The 16,578-nt window shown below is 38.0% G+C and overlaps 1 pseudogene; it reads left to right on the forward strand.

Moving 5' to 3' along the window:
* Positions 1 to 16,247, forward strand: part of LOC149229179 (protein TORNADO 1-like) — a 42,292-nt pseudogene extending 26,045 nt beyond the window's left edge.
* Positions 16,248 to 16,578: the final 331 nt, after the last annotated feature.

A 16,578-nucleotide genomic window follows, 5' to 3' on the forward strand; every position in this document is an offset into this window, starting at 1 on the left:
ATTTTCTCTTAAATATGATGTGATGGATGGTGGTTGATATCCATAAAGTCCCATAAATGGGGTCATTTTTGTTGCTATATGCAAGGAAGTGTTATACCACCATTCATCTAGAGGCAACCATTTGACCCATTGTGTCTGTTTATCAGATACAAAGCAACGAAGATATCCTTCCAAACATTTGTTTACTATCTCAGTTTTCCCATCAGATTGAGGATGATAAGATGAGCTATGAGCTAATTGAGTACCAAGACAAGAAAATAATTCTGTCCAAAAATTTCCAGTGAAAATGGGATCTCTGTCACTTACAATAATCTCTGGGTTTCCATGTAGCTTTTGAATTGTTTCCATAAATGCAGAAGAAACTGTACTGGCTTTAAATGGATGTGATAATGCACAAAAGTGTGCATACTTGGTAATTCTATCAACTACCACCATGATGACACTCTTTCCCTCAGACTCAGGTAAACCTGTGATAAAATCCATTGAAACCTCCTCCCAACATTGGCCTGGAATGGATAAAGGTTGTAATAGACCCGATGTCTTAATTTTTTCAACTTTATTTTGTTGGAAAACCAAACATTCCGCCACAAACTTTTGAATATCTGATTTAAGGCCATCCAAAAAAAATTCCTTCTTAACCTTGTGGTAAGTTTATAAAACTCCTGAGTGCCCTCCTGAGGGAGAAGTGTGCAATTCCATAAGAATCTTTTGTTTTAGCTCGAAATTCTTACAGAGGTATAAGTGATATTTGTACCATAACGAATCATTTTGCTAGCTAAATGTATTAGACATACTGGAATCTTGTTGTAACTTTCTAATAAGTGCCCACACTTCTTCGTCATTCTTCCATTCCTCCCTTGCTTCGTTTATCCAATCTAGTTGGATAATAGAAATGGTGTACAACAATGCTTCCACATCCTCATCCTTTCTTGAGAGTGCATTTGCCACCACATTTTGCTTCTCTTTTTTGTAGATGATTTCAAAGTCATAACCCCACATATTTGTGACCCACTTTTGTTGCTCTTCAGAGGATAATCTTTGTTCTAAGAAGTATTTAAGGCTATCATGATCCGTTTTTACCTTGAAGTGTCTTCCCATTAGGTAGGGTCGCCATTTCTTAAGTGCATGGAGTATTGCCAACATTTCCTTCTCATAAATAGCTTTGTGTAAAACTTTCCCTTGATTGGATGACTTTCAAAAGCAATGGGTCTTTCATTTTGCATTAAAACAACACCAATTCCTTTTCCTGAAGCATCAGATTCCACAATAAAGGTTTTTGTGAAGTCTAGTGTAGCTAAGACTGGTGCTTGGCACATTGCCTCTTTAAGATGTTCGAAGGCCTTTGTTGCTGCTAGAGTCCATGAAAATGCATCTTTCTTCAATAATGTTGTTAGAGGTGTTGCTATTCTCCCATAATTCTTAACAAGCTTGCGATAATACCCTATCAACCCGAGAAATCCTCGCAAATGCTTTATGGATGTGGGGATTTTGCATTCCTTAATGGATTTAATTTTGCTGGGGTCTACCTTAACTCCTTCATGAGATACAATATGACCCAGATATTCCACCTCTTGTAATCCAAAGAAACATTTAGATCTTTTTGCATATAATTGTTTCTCCTCCAATAGTTGTAGCACCCTGTCAACATGTTCAACATGATCCTTCCAAGACTTGTTGCAGATTAGTATATCATCAAAAAATACTAACACAAATTTTCTAAGGAATGGTTTGAAAATGGAATTCATCAAACCTTGATATGTTGAAGGTGCATTGGTAAGGCCAAAAGGCATGACCAAAAATTCATAATGACCCTCATGAGTTCTAAATGCTATTTTCAGAATGTCTTCAGTCTTCATTCTAATTTGTTGATATCCTGAACGAAGATCCAACTTGGTGAAGTTAATTGATTCATGCAATTCATCCAGTAATTCATCAATGACAAGAATGGGAAACTTATCTTTAATAGTGAGCTTGTTGAGCTCCCTATAATCCGGACACATGCGCCATGATCCATCCTTCTTGTGCATCAATACTACTGGAGTAGAGAAAGAACTTTGACTCGGTTGAATTATACCAGCCTCTAGCATTTCTGCAACCATACGTTCAATTTCACTCTTTTGGGCATAGGGATATCTGTATGACCTAATGTTTGGAGGAACACTTCCTGGAATCAGATGAATATCATGATCATGATCACGAATAGGTGGGAGACCTTTGGGAGTCTCAAATACTTTGGAATGATTGTCCAATAATTTTTGTAGATATGGAGAAATAGATGATTCCAATGTGGAAACATCTAGCGAACATAATTGTGCAATTACACCTCTTTGTTCCTTTTTTAGAAGCTTTTTCATACCGTTAGAGCTGATTATCTTTCTCGGTTTCCCTGCAATACCGCTTAATTCAACTTCCTTTCCTTCCACAGAAAATTTCATGAAAAGTTCTTGAAAGTTAAAAGCTATTGTACACAAGGATTGTAGCCATTGGACTCCTAGTACAACATCAGCACCTCCCATTGGAATGGAAAGCATTGGGCTAGTCAATACATATTCTCCCATGGACAGCTTGATATTATGGCACTTTCCTGAGCAATTTATTGTTCCTCCATTTTCAACCATCACTTGACACTCTGGTGTTGTATATAAGAAGCAATTCAATTCTTTTTCTACCTTACAATGAATAAAATTGTGGATACTTCCTGAATCAATCGACACTATTACATTTTTCTTCTTGATTCGTCCTTCTATCTTGATGGTTTGAGGAGTGGAAATTCCCACAAACGCATTACAAGATATGGTTGGATTCATTTCTTCTTTATCTAGGCTTTGTTCCTAGAATATATCCTCTTCTTTTGACCTTTCTTACTCCTTTTCTTCTTCCTCTTCACAATCTATGTAGAATAATTTCTTCTCAGCACACTTATGACCTTTAGTGTATTTGCTATCACAACTGTAACAAATCCCTTTTGCTCTTTTTTTCTTCCAATTGTTGTGGTGTCAACCTTATAGGTTGTGGAAGACTAGGGACAACAACACTTCCATATTTATAGCTGTGAGTGGTATGCTTCCTGGTTGCCATAATTTTGCTTTCCATTTTTCTTGCTAACATGAATGCCTTCTCTAATGAATTAGGTTCCCAAAGGCGAACGCCATGTTGGATATTATCCTTTAAAGTCCCTAAGAACACATCAATCCTATGATCCTCTGGAATATTTTTTACCCTTATGTTCAATTTTTGGAAATCCTCAATGTGCTCCATTATTGAACCCTTTTGTTTGAGACTTATCAATTGGCTAAAAAAACTGTTGCTTTTTGTATCCTCATAATGTGCTGTCAATTCTTCCGTAAAAATTTCCCAAGTGATAATTTGTTTACGAGAGAAAAGCCATTGATACCATACAAACTGATTTGGTTCCAAATATAAAGTTGCAATATGTACCTTTTGTGTGTTTTGCACATTATTGAGATCGAAAAATTGCTCCATCTGTAATATCCATGTTGCGGAATCCTTGCCATCAAACTTCCTCATATCATTTTTTGGAATATGGTGGGTCTTCAATCCTACATTAGAGTCTATGAAATCATGATTAACATTTCTTGTTAGCATCATGAGTTTCCTTTACTACCTTTCCACCATTAGTAAGTATTTCTTGTAGAAAATTTGTCAAATCTGGCTTCAAATCTACCATGTCTCTCTTCAAATATGTCTTCAAATTTGTCTTCAAATCATCAATCTTAGCCTCCACGCCCTTTATATTAGATTCCACGCCATTTATCTTAGCTTCTGTTAGCTTTTGTGAGAGTGAAATTTGTTGCACTTGGTCTTGTAATTTTGATATATCATGTAGCATTTCTTCCTCTTCTTCATGAGTCATGCTAGGGCTTTCAAGTTACTTACTAGGTGTTTGCACTTTCTTTCCTCGGGGCATCAGTTACTGATAACAATGCTCTACTATGCCCTTTGAATTCCTTCAAAATAATTTTTCAAACCAAGCTTAAGCAAAAAGTTAAAAAAATCTACACACCGTTTTTCACTTTGTAGGAGCTCGATATTGCCTCTGACGTCTCTCTGTAATTTCAAATCATCCAGTTCTGAAATTGCAACCTGTAGTAGGCCTCTGTCTCCTCTTTCCAACGCCACCAATATGATCCAAATTGGATTCTCCAAGGAAGAGTTATGTCAAATCTCCCACAGTGACCTGATTATAGACCAATTCAGTAGAGCGAACTTGTATGACGTCCCACGTGTCTGTGTTTTGACGTTTGGCTCTAAAAAAGATGTAAAAGAAACTACAGTCCATCCTCTTTCTATACCTTCTTATGAAATTTCAATCCGATGCTCAGAGAAAAAGTTATGATGATTTTCCCTAGGTCACTTGTTTGGAATGTAATTCAGGAGTTTGCAAAAAGACCAACTTCCTCAGATCATATCTTCGCAAATATAGCGCAAAAAGATCTAAAATTTGGACCCGAGATTCAACGCGATGTCTTCTCAAATGGTTTTTTTTTTTAGCTTCTGAAACATCACAGAAAAAAGTTATAGCGAAAATGCCACAATGACCTGTTTGGAGCAGCAAAACCCTAGAATCCAAAGCTCTGATACCAAATGTTATGAACTAGCTCAAGAAAAAGATAGAAAAGATAGATCCACGACTTAGAATTCAACCTCTTCGAGGGGGAAACCTCCTTTACATTACATAAATGAACAATTCCTAGATGATTCAAATGATAAAACCTCCTTTCTATATATTGGAGTCTAAGGAGTCACAATATAACCCAGCCGACCTAATAATAATAATATAAAGCCACAAAAATAATCATAGAGGGGTTCTATGGGGCACAGTAATAACAATATGGGGGCAATAGGGGCACAACGATATTAATAAGGGATACAACTACAATAGTAATGGGTTAATCACTAGTATTATAGGGTCCCAACATTACTATTGTAGTTGTATCCCTTATTAATATTCTTATGCCCCTATTGTCCCCATATTGTTATTACTGTGCCCCATATAATCCCTCTATTGTTATTTTTGTAGGTTTATATTATTATTGTTAGGTCGGCTGGGTTATATTATGACTCCTTAGACTCCTATATATAGAAAGGAGCTTTTGTCATTTGAACCATCGAAGAATTGTTCATTTATGTAATGTAGAGGAGGTTTTCCCCTCGAAGAGGCTGAATTCTAAGGTGTTGATCTATGTTTTCTATCTTTTGTAAGCTAGTTTCATAACACTTTCTCATGTTGTCCATGCCATCATCTATAGTAATGAGCCTGACCCCAAAAAGTTATCAGTGAAAACTGCTTTCTTAGATCTCCATATTTTTCCTTTCACAATTTCGAATAATGGAAGATTCTTCGATCTCTTCAAAGGCTTCTGTGAACCTCCGGCAACAAATACGCCCTTTCACAACATCTCATAATACAGGTCACCCATACCAAACCTACCCATGTATTTAGTATGGTAGCCATTCCTCGCCACCCCTGTTATGAAGCACACCTCAACAATAAAAAATATTATCCAGCAGATAAAGAATAATATGATCGCCCATGAGCGAAATCCGCTAAGTTTGAGAATGCTTCTGCAACATAGGCACCTAGTGAAGGCCATGACAATAGCTTGACTCACCAGAAGAAACAAAAATGCCCTGACTCCATACTAAGTAGAGATATACGAATTGTACACACAGAAAGTTGCCTTGTCATACTTGTCTGGAGTCACGACTCTAGTGCTCCTCCTGCACTCTGCGGCCATTGTGAAGCCGAAAGCAATGAGATCAAAAATGAAGATGATGAACATAAGCACCTTTGACGCCATTGTTGTTTGCTTGTTGGCAGAACCTGGGATGAAGATGATTGGACAGATACCTCTTCCTTCTTCCTGCGAGTCTTATAACTAAATTTGTAACTAATTTAATACCGGTCGAATGAATCAAATGGCTCAAACTATTTTAATCGTCTAACACTTTAATCAAGGGGCATAGGAATGTACACATAATTTGAGAGGAGAGTTATATTCAGAAGGAAATGCCTTACGACGTAATAAATAATTTTTATAATAAATATTATATTTAAAAATTATAATTATAATTAATAGCTAAATTTTAAATTTTTGGAATTTTTTTTATGGGATATTTTCTAGATAAGAGTCTAGAACATTTTTATTTAAAAATGATTAAAAGAATAATATATGTACTTATCACTTTGATTCCAAAATTTAGGAATAGAAATGTTTGGTGGTATTTCTTTGTAATATTTTTTTTTGTGATTAGGTTGAGGCTAGCTATATATCAAATGGAAGAAGATTGATCCACTCATAATGTGATGCTTAAACTAGGATTGTGTGAGGCTTGGTCATAAACACATCTTGGGATGTTTAATTCCCTGAAGTAACTTCCATCCTCAGCACATTCCGTGAGTTCTGAACATGCAAGTTGGTGGGATTTTTTTCATTATCAATTTGAATACAAATTTAATAAAAGTTTTAATAACATCTCTATATTGGAATTGTTTATCTACTTTTATTTTGATTGACTAGACTTGTTCTTGGGTTCCAAGAATTACTAATTTGACAGTTTAAAGTATTATGCACTCTAAAGCTAAGTGATTATTGTGAAGATTAATTTAAGTTTTATTTTTTATATTAATGTGTTTTTAATTAAAGGATTCTATTCTCTTTATTTCATATTTATTTATTTATTTAATATATATTTAATAATCTAGTTAAATATGTTAATTAAATAATATTAAAAATTTGATCTTATGTTAAATAATGTAGAAATTTTGAATAATTAATCACTTATTCACAAAGATTATCCCGATTATGCACTATTGTAGAATACATGCACAATACATAACCTCCTCTACGTTCATCATCAATTTAGCAGCATTAAAAACAATGAAACATCAATCGCATACGCACATTAGCACAGTATGTAACCCGGGGAAAGCATACAACTGAAAACCCCACACTATCTGTATATTATATTGATTGAGAACATGTAACAATACATAGTATGATACTCCTCACAAGTACTCAGTACTATCTCCACCTGTTACACACAAACTAGCTTAGATCTAAATCAATCACAAGTTCAAATCTCCTCCGCTGCTTGCTTGCCTCTACTGTGCAATCCTGCATGAGAATAATGATGAATGGCTGAAGAAAGCTCGTATTTCCTTGGCTGAACCACTCAATCCTCATTGGCATTACTCAATCCCACTGATTGTGCAAGATCTCATGCACAACTATAGTCACAACTGATAGCAATCTCAACCACTAACACCTGTCTCCACTGAACTGTGCATGCACTGTGCATGCAATGAGTTAACTGATGTATTCTTTAGTTGCTTTATGAGTTAATAATTAGTGAATTAATTAATAATTAATTCACATCACTCATCACTAGTGTATTCTGCAGTTAGACTAAATACAACTAGTTCAACTAAGTCAAACTGAGCACAACTCCACCAAACTCAACCACATGAGTTCTAACTGAAGTCCATCATGCAATGGCTCAACTGACCCATAAGAAAAGCGTATTTCCTTCTGATAGTTGCATGTGCCACATCTGTAGCTCGAACTGAAGTGCTCCAAGAGGATAAGATAATGTTTATGGTCCAAATATTATTATGAGCTAATAATATTCGACTGTTCTATTTTTAGCCTGGCAGTCTAAAAATAGACTCCGCCCATATGTCTAAAAATAGAAGTCCATCTATTTTTACCAACATGACCAATCAACCACAAATAGCATCCTGCAACTCATATACCATGATCCATATGTCTAAAAATAGACATAGTCTAAGAATAGACTTTGTGCCAAAAATAGCCTGTGGGCCCACTTAGTGAAGGCGACTCCTTTCCACTAAGCTCCATCATCTTGTTGCATTTTCAAAACTCCCTCTCAACAAGATATGGATTATCTGCAACCCCTATCCTGCAACTCTGGAATGTTCTGCATGCAACACATTTGCCCGGTCCACTTGCTCCAACAACACTTGGAACAAAAACACTCCCAACTGACCACTCTATTGGGCTAAGAACATACTCTGATGTTGAAGCTCTATCTGCTACTGACAAGTGCTCCCTCTCTGACATCTACGCTACTGCAATTCTCCATGCATCTTGCACCATTGCACACTTCTCTGTGCCACCTAGCACTGTGCAAAACACTTGTGCCTCTCGCATTGCTGCAGCCTGCTAGCTATGCACTGTCCTGGGATTCCCTACACTGTCGCTCTCTCTGCTGCTCCATCTGCATCTGTCTCTACCCAATCAATCAGTTCCTGCTACTCCACATCGGGGCTCCTGTAGCAAGGTCTCATCCAAGAGGTTGGGTACCTCAAGGATCCTGCCCCTCCTCCTTGGGACGATCAATCCACATCACCCCACCTCTTACGTGGAGGTATGGCTGCATGTGATCCCTCAGCCCACCTAGCTCGAAGTTTCCCCCTACTGGAGGTCTCTGCATGAGTAGATGTCTCTACTCGATCTCCTCTCATCTTCCCTTGTTGTGGCTGCTCCACAACCTCCTGAAGCTGCTGCACCAATCGTGGCTCCTCCACAATCATTTGAGACTTCTTCTGGCTCTGCATGTTGAGAGGTAATATACACTCCCTCTCAACCACCAAGTCTCCGTCAGTTGCCCCGCTGCTCAAGGATTTGCATGCATCTTGAACCTCAAGAGCATATAGGTTCTTGACCCGTGAACCAATCTGCTTCACCTGTCTAGTGATGATGTGTCTAAGGAAAACCTTTCCCTTACTGAAGACTACATCATAGCCTCTGTCTTCTAACATCACAATCGACACTAGGTTTCTCCTCAATCCTGGTACATACTTGACATCGGTCAAGGTAAGGCGAGCTCCATTCTCCCTCTGAAAAATAACCGTGCCTATACCTGAGACACTATACTTCTCATCATTACCCATCGCTATGAGTACCTGGAGATCTTTCTCCTCCAAAGTATTGAGCAAACTTTTGTCACTGGTCATGTGGAAAGAAGCTCCATTGTCAAGAAACCAACCACTTCCCACCATGGATGAAACCATGCATGTGAAGAGTGTGAAATCCAACTCAAATTGTGAAGCAAGTGCCTCACCTTTAGATCCTTCCCCTGATCCCTTCTTGGATTTCTTCTTTAGGCAATTAGTAGCATAATGGCCCAACTCATGACAATGAAAGCATCTCACCTTCGACTTGTCAACCTTCTTCCCGTTATTGGAAGAACTGGATTCGGAAAGAGAACCCTTCTCCTTCCTCTTCTTTGCTTTGGCAGCTAAAGCGCAATTTTCTTCATCAGATGCCTTTGATGAAGATCTGTCCGTGGTATTCCGCTTGATCTCCCCCTGCACAAGATCTGACCAGAGTCTCTCCCATCCTGGCAATTTCGGCCGACCATTGATAGAGTCCCGATAGGAATGCCAACTCTTTGGAAGACCGAGGAGAGCCAAGCTCACCAAGTCCTCATCGTCGACAGTCACCCCCACACTTCCCAGCTCATCCCAGCATTGAGTGAACTTCGTGAGATACTTGGGCATACTGTCTCAATTCTCACACTTAATGTTTCTGAGTTTATCCTTGAGCGCCAACTTCCTCTGGTCGCTCTTGCTTTGGAATAGATCTGTCAATGCTTTCCACATCAAGTATGGAGAAGCTTTTCCATGCAGGCTGGATACAATGTTATCTTTCACGCCCTCCAACAGAATGCTTCGACACTTTGCTGTCTTCTTTTGCCAAACCTCAATGTGAGCAGCATTAGTAGGCTTTGGGACCTCAACCTCTATGAAATCCTTCAAGCCAATTTCATCTAACACCGCCTCCATCCTGTCTTTCCATGCAATATAATTCGAGCTACCTTCAAGAGCATACTCCAATCGCAATCCGTTGAAAGACATTTCAACTTTGACACCAAGAAAACACTGTTGTAAATTCGAATTCCACCAGCTCAAAACTCAACCACTTCTGATCTAAAATTCGTGAGAACAAAGTATTTCTCATAAAAATATTGACTGTATGGGCTTTTACCGGATATCTCACCTTCCAAAGGAAGGATGAATCAAGAGGCTACCTGGCCTGAGTACAGACTCTGCCTGAAGAAATAAATTGTAAACACTTTCTAAATAGTAGATTTGATGATCAACAGCTCTGATACCATGTAGAAATTTCGAATAATTAATCACTTATTCATAGAGATTATCCCGATTATGCACTATTGCGGAATACATGCACAATACATAACCTCCTCTATATTGATCATCAATTTAGCAGCATTAAAAATAATGAAACATCAATCGCATGCGCACATTAACACAGTATGTAACCTGGGGAAAGCATACAGCTAAAAACCCCACACTATCTGTATATTATATTGATTGATAACATGTAACAATAAATAGTACAATACTCCTCACAAGTACTCAGTACTATCTCTACCTACTACACACAAACTAGCTCAGATATGAATCAATCACAGGTTCAAATCTCCTCCGCTGCTTGCCTGCCTCTACTGTGCAATCCTGCATGAGAATAATGATGAATGGCTGAAGCAAACTCGTATTTCCTTGGCTGAACCATGCAATCCTCATTGGCATTAATCAATCCCACTGATTGTGCAAGATCTCATGCAAAACTATAGTCACAACTGATAGCAATCTCAACCTCTAACACCTGTCTCCACTGAACTGTCCATGCAATGAGTTAACTGATGTATTCTTTAGTTGCTTTATGAGTTAATAATTAGTGAATTAATTAATAATTAATTCACATCACTCATCACTAGTGTATTCTGCAGTTAGACTAAATACAACTAGTTCAACTAAGTCAAACTGAACACAACTCCATCAACTCCTCAATCAACTCCACCAAACTCAACCACATGAGTTCTAACTAAAGTCCATCATGCAATAGCTCAACTGACCCATAGGAAAAGCGTATTTCCTTCTGACAGTTGCATGTGCCACATTTGTAGCTCGAACTGAAGTGCTCCAAGAGGATAAGATAATGTTTATAGTCCAAATATTATTATGAGCTAATAATATTCGACTGTTCTATTTTTAGCCTGGCAGTCTAAAAATAGACTCCGCCCATATGTCTAAAAATCGAAGTCCATCTATTTTTACCAACATGGCCAATCATCCACAAATAGCATCCTGCAACTCATAGACCATGATCCATATGTCTAAAAATAGACATAGTCTAAAAATAAACTTTGTGCCAAAACTAACCTGCGGGCCCACTTAGTGAAGGCGACTCCTTTCCACTAAGCTCCATCATCTTGTTGCATTTTCAACAAATAAAAGAATTATAAATTTAACATATTTTGGGAATTTTATTTAAATGTACAATTTTTTATTTATTGAATATTTTATTCGAAATTCTATAATTTTAAAAGTGAAATGGAGAGTGCATTTTACAATTAAATATTAAGAAAATGTGTAAATTCATGTGTGCATTTCGGAGTTAACATATGTCATTTTCAAAATAAATATAAAATATTCATTAAATTAATAAATAATGTCAGTTATAGTAGAAAACAAAAAAATGTACATTTATGTCGATGTCTAAAGATAATTTGTGTAGTGTAAATGAAACATTCATTTGCACTGCATAATTTATCCAAAAATATCAATATATGAAAATATAAATATACATATTTATATATTTAATTAATTTTAATTAAGCATTATAAAATGTCAATTATTTTATTTTCTATGTTTTTACAATATTACCTAACGTATTTGATATCAACTTCATATATAGAATTAAAGGAAGTATCACATACATATATATAATATCAACTTCACATATAAAGAGATATATACTAATGTTGATAAAAAATATTTTAATGTTAATCATAAATAAAATATTTCAAGCCTTGAGAGTTAGGCTCTGGTAGTAAGCAGATAAGGTGTTATCCCTCCATCTCCATCTTACTTTATAATATATAAAAAAATTATGTAATTTGATGCAGGAGCATCCAGCTAAGGCACCATGACCGGGTGTTGGTCTCTGTCAGGTTGGAAACTTGAGTTAGCATTTGGTGTGTTTTTCATGTTTAGTTTGTCAGAGTAGGAGGTAGGATTTCATTTTTCTTAATTTCTGTATTAGTCAAAAGGTAGTTGGTCGGTTAGGGTTATTACATATCTGACTTTAATAAACAACAGATTAGTAATTGTTCTATCATCTTAAAAAGAAAAGACAAATATGTCTAAATGTAAATCTTGTCATGTAAACAGAACCGAGTATTTAGTAGTTATGTAACTATACTGCCTACAACCAAAAGTAGCTATAGTTTCATTAACTGTAAAAAAAAACGTATAAATGTAACAATGGAAAACATGTAAAAGGTTCAACATTTCCAGATACAAGTAATAAAAGAGACAGAAAGTAAATTTTTCCTATTGTCCATCTGTATAATTGCCTACGTGTTGTGCCATTGTGTTTTATCCATTGACTAGTTGAATTCAGCGATAACAGACAAAGTACAGGCCTATTACTGTAGGTTGTGTTTCTTTTCCTCTCTTAACAGAAAGAAACACTGTAACACACATGTAATTCCCACAACCAGAGCGAACGTGCAAGCGAATTAAATTCACAACCAGGAGAGAGACATACAGTGAATCGATCGAAAGGAGAATAAAGAATCAAGGCACCGGAGAAACGAACTATAGCAGAGGTAATTGTGGACAAACCATCACACCTTTTTCTTAAACAAACAGAGAAAGATAATATATACATATATGCATTGTTGCTGTTCAATGCAAATTAAGTATTACATTGTCCAAAAACAAATCGAGTATACAACATCCGATAGAATGAGCAAACCCTAGTCTAGGGTTTGATGTCAAGGAAACCCTCGAACCTTAACCATACAGCCAGACTAGAACTGTAACTAAATCGGAACTTGGAACCAGACACAAGCCTAAGTCGTGAGAACGATCCAACTTGTACTCAACAACCAGACAGTGAGGAGCAAACACCATAGAATAAAAAAGAAACCCTAATTTTAAATTAACAAACTATGGAAGATAGAGCCTACCAGTAGAGAGTTGTCGAGCTTGGAGACCAGATTGTGATAAATGTTCGTACCCCAGGTCGAACCCTCGACCTGTGTAGATAGAACGAGCCAGAGTTAGTGTGCATTGCACAGTGGTACCTGAACAGAGATATAATAAAGGAAAAGGGAAAGCATAGCATACTTGAGCATGACCGGACCAAGAATCTCATGAAACAGAGTCGCAGAAAATAAAAAGAAGCCTGAGATAAGAGGAGCAGGCGTTGGTCAGCTACTAAACCAGAAGAGGGTGAATATAAAACAAGGAGGGACAAGTTACCTGAGTTGTAGCTGAGAGAGACATTGTGTTGTCACCTGTGCACATTGAAACCAGAACTTAAAACGACTTTAGCACCATAACAGTAGAAAAGAGTACTGTCAACAACAAGAAAGAACAACTGGCAGCTTGAGAGATTAGGCATCAAGTCCAAGCAACAACAGAATAAACAAATAATTCATTGTGTAAAAGAATTCGAGCGGACTAAGCTCCAGAGCTGAGACAAATTCATGCAACAGGGAAAATTCGTTGCCGATAGCACAAGCAAGTTCGGAAAACCAACATTCATTCACAGCCACACCCAGAAACAGAGTTTGCCATAAGAGCTAGGATGTGACCAAACACTTTGACAGGAACCCTCACAGAGTTTCCATAGCAGAGCAGAGCCCATACAATGACCGGGAAGCACTAAGGTTTTGTGTAAAAGACCAAATGGGAGGACAAAGCCCGAGGTTGGGTACACACATCCCTATGGTGGGACAATGTCCAAATGGAGAGAAAAAGATTGAACAAGTTGCCGATTAAAACCTGTTGAAGGATGGTGGCCAAGTTAAAGGGCAGATTTTTGCCGAAAGACTATCGGATTGCATTACACAGGCAAGTGCAAAATCTGAAACAGAAAGGAATGACGGTGAGGGAGTACACGGAGTAGTTCTATCGAGTGAACTTAAGGGTCGGATATACAGAGGATACCGCAAAAAGGACAGCCAAGTATGTAAATGGTTTAAGACTAGAAATTTTAGATGAAATTAGTATTTTGTCTCCAAAGAACACTGAAGAAGCATATCCGAGTGCGATGAAAGCTGAAGAGAAAATTACTGGAAGGAAGAACGCCTGGAGAGGACGAGGAGCTGGCGGGGGGAAAGACCAGTCATATGGCAGAGGGCGGACTGCTAGTAGTAATTAGGAAGGTAGTAGTTCTAGAGCTTCCGGATAAGCAGACAGAGGTGATAATGCGAGAGGCGGTAGGTCATCCCATCGAGGTAGGAGAAATAGCCAAGGTAGAGGGGCTGGTTATCAGTGTTACAGGTGTCATCAATGGGGACACATATCATTTGAATGTCCAGAGGCAGATCAAGCTGGACAGAGGGGTGCATATGTTGCACGACCAGAGGAAGCAGGGACACCTCCCCAAGAAGCAGAAAATGCTCCAGAGACAAGGGAAGCCCTGGTGCTGAACAAGGTGTTGTTAAAACCCGCCAAGGAGGTCACCGAACAAACACAGCGGAAGGCTTTGTTTAGAACAGTTTGTAAGTCACATGGTAAGTGTTGTAAGTTAATCATTGACAACGGTAGTACAAATAATTTGGTGTCCAAAGAGATGGTGGAAAAGTTGGAATTGAAGTGCTTGAAACATCCCACTCCTTAGAAAGTCTCATGGCTGCAGAAAGGCCATCAGTTGCTGGTGCATGAATAGTGTGAGGTGGAGTTTCAAATAGGAAGATATAAGGATAAAGTCCTTTGTGATATCATGCTGATGGATGTATGTCACATACTGCTGGGCAGGCCTTGGCAGTACGACAGAAAGGTGGTACATGATGGATTGACAAATTTTTATAAGTTTGTCAAGGATGGAATCAAGCATATGCTTGTGCCCATCAAAGAGGAAGGGATAGCAAGGACAAGTGAACCAAGAGCATTGTTGGTTAGCAGAAAACAATTTCTGAAACAAGTTGAGGATAGTGAGATGGGTTATGCAGTTGTAAATAGAGAAAAAATGGTGTTGTTGCATACAGAGGTATCGGATTTACCTCCAGAAATCCAGCAGGTGTTGCAGGAATTTACAGACATAGTGGTGGATGACTTGCCAGATAAATTACCCCCCAAAAGAAGCATAAGTCATCATATTGACTTCATACCCGGAGTCAGTTTGTCGAACAAGGTAGCATACCAAATGATCCCTAAGGAAAATGAAGAGATTAGGAAGCAGGTGCAAGAACTACTAGACAAAGGATTGATAAGGGAGAGTTTGAGCCCTTGCGTAGTCCCAATGGCTCTCGCTCCCAAGAAATGAGGAGAGTGGTGGATGTGCACAGACTCGAGCGCTATTAAAAAAATCACCATCCAGTATAGGTTTCCACTGCCACGAATGGATGACATGATGGATTGTTTAAGCGAGGAAACATATTTTTCTAAGATATACTTGAAGAGCGGGTATCATCAGATCCGGATACGAGAGGGGGACGAATGGAAGATAGCCTTTAAGACGAATGAGGGATTGTATGAATGGCTGGTCATGCCATTTGGACTAAGCAATCCGCCCAGTACATTTATGAGGTTAATGAATGAGATGCTAAAGGAGTACATCGGAAAATTTGTGATAGTGTACCTGGACGACATATTAATTCTCAGCAGGACAAGGGAGGAGCACCTTCAACATATTCAAAAAGTGCTGGAAAAATTACAGTAGAATAAACTACTAATAAATTTGAAGAAATGTACTTTTCTGCAGAAGGAATTGATTTATTTGGGCTTTGTAATAGTAGAAAACGAGCTGAAGATGGATCCAGAGAAGGTTGTGGCGATAGTTAATTGGCCATCTTTGAAGAATTTATTTGAGGTACGTAGCTTTCATGGACTAGCGAGTTTTTACTAGAAATTCATAAAGAATTTTAGCAAAATTTGTGCACCTATGTTTGACACCATTAAAAAGGCCAGTTAGCCTTTTTGATGGATGGATGCAGCGGAGAGATGTTTCCGGCTATTGAAGAGGAAGATCACAGAGAGGCTGATCCTGAGATTGCCAGACTTCCAGAAGCTTTTTCAGGTTCATTGTGATGCTAGTGGTATGGCTATTAGAGCTGCACTCAGCTGGGAGGATAAGCCTGTGGAATTCTTTAGTGAGAAGCTAAATGAAAGCAAAAAGAAATATTCATCTTATGACAAGGAGTTTTATGCTGTTATATAGGCATTAAAACACTGGAGGCATTATCTGCTAGGAAACGAATTTGTGTTGTTTTCAGATAATTCTGCACTACAGAATGTAATGAAACAGCACAAGCTGAACCACAAACATGCCAAATGGGTGGAGTATTTCTAGAGTTTCAACTTCGTGTTGAAACATATCAGCGGGCAGGCACACAAGGTGGCGGATGCACTAAGTAGGAGAGCTTTACTTTTGCAGGAGAGTACTCTGCAAGTGCTGGGTTTTGAGTACTTAAAAGATTTATACCAGACTGATACATATTTTAAGGAAGCCTATGAGGCATGTCAGAATCCCTTGGTGAGAGATAACAGTC

The sequence above is a fragment of the Pinus tabuliformis genome, chromosome J (assembly GCF_031772625.1).
Source record: "Pinus tabuliformis cultivar Carrire ecotype Pingquan chromosome J, CPIR1, whole genome shotgun sequence".
In the NCBI taxonomy this organism is placed as follows: domain Eukaryota; kingdom Viridiplantae; phylum Streptophyta; class Pinopsida; order Pinales; family Pinaceae; genus Pinus; species Pinus tabuliformis.